The sequence below is a fragment of the Neofelis nebulosa genome, chromosome 4, assembly GCF_028018385.1.
Source record: "Neofelis nebulosa isolate mNeoNeb1 chromosome 4, mNeoNeb1.pri, whole genome shotgun sequence".
Taxonomy (NCBI): Eukaryota; Metazoa; Chordata; class Mammalia; order Carnivora; family Felidae; genus Neofelis; species Neofelis nebulosa.
In genome coordinates this window covers 162,134,213-162,135,177 of record NC_080785.1, presented here as the reverse complement: position 1 = coordinate 162,135,177, position 965 = coordinate 162,134,213, and positions in this window count along the sequence as shown.

Genomic DNA, 965 nt, shown 5'->3' with positions numbered 1-965 from the left:
CCCGGGCCTGGAGTGTTTGTGGAGTGAGTAGGAGGCTGGTAGGGGGAACCCCAGCTTTGACTGTCCTGGGATTCATTCTCTGAGCTGGGGCGAGGCTCTCAGGGGAAGGAGGGAGGGCAGGGAGCCTTCTGTCTGCTGGCCCCGAGTCAGCCCGAATGGTACCCTGCGGGTAGCTCAGGTTTCTTCCGAACAAATAGCCCTTATTAGGTTCTCATCCCTACACTCCAGAAGGCGACGATGGCCTGTCTTCCCCCCCACCTCCTCAGTCACATGGCCTTTGTCCCCAGGCCCAGGCACCTGAGGCACCCACAGTCTAGTCCAGCCCCTTTGGACCCGCAGAACTGCAAAGAACTGAACCCTGTCCTGCTGCCTAGGGGCTCACTGCTGCCCCCTGGTGCAAGCTATCTGCTCACCTCTGGGCCCTCTGTCCCACATTGTCCCGCATTGCCACCTTTCTCTATATCCCTGCCCTTGTAATTTTTTCTTAAACAGCCACCATTTTTTGAATACTTCCTACCTGCATACCGTATACCACGTTTTTTCTTAAAGTTGATTTATTTTGAGAGAGGGAACTTCCATAAGTGGGAGAGGGGCAGAGAGAGGGAGAGAAAATTCTAAGCGGGTTCTGCATCAGCACAGAGCCTGAGGAGGGGCTCAAACTCAAAAACCGGACTATGAGATCATGACCTGAGCCGAAATCAAGAGTAAGACGCTTAATCGACTGAGCCACCGGGGCGTCCCCATGGACCACTTTTATCACTCTCCTCAATAATTAAGACCTGGAGAATGGGCTACATTTTTTTTTTAATACTTGTTTTTAATGTTTCTTCACTTTTTGAGAAACAGAGACAGAGTGCAAACACGGCAAGGGCAGAGAGAGAGGGAGACACAGAATCCGAAGCAGGCTCCAGGCTCTGAGCCGTCAGCACAGAGCCTGACGCGGGGCTTGAACTCACAGACCACGA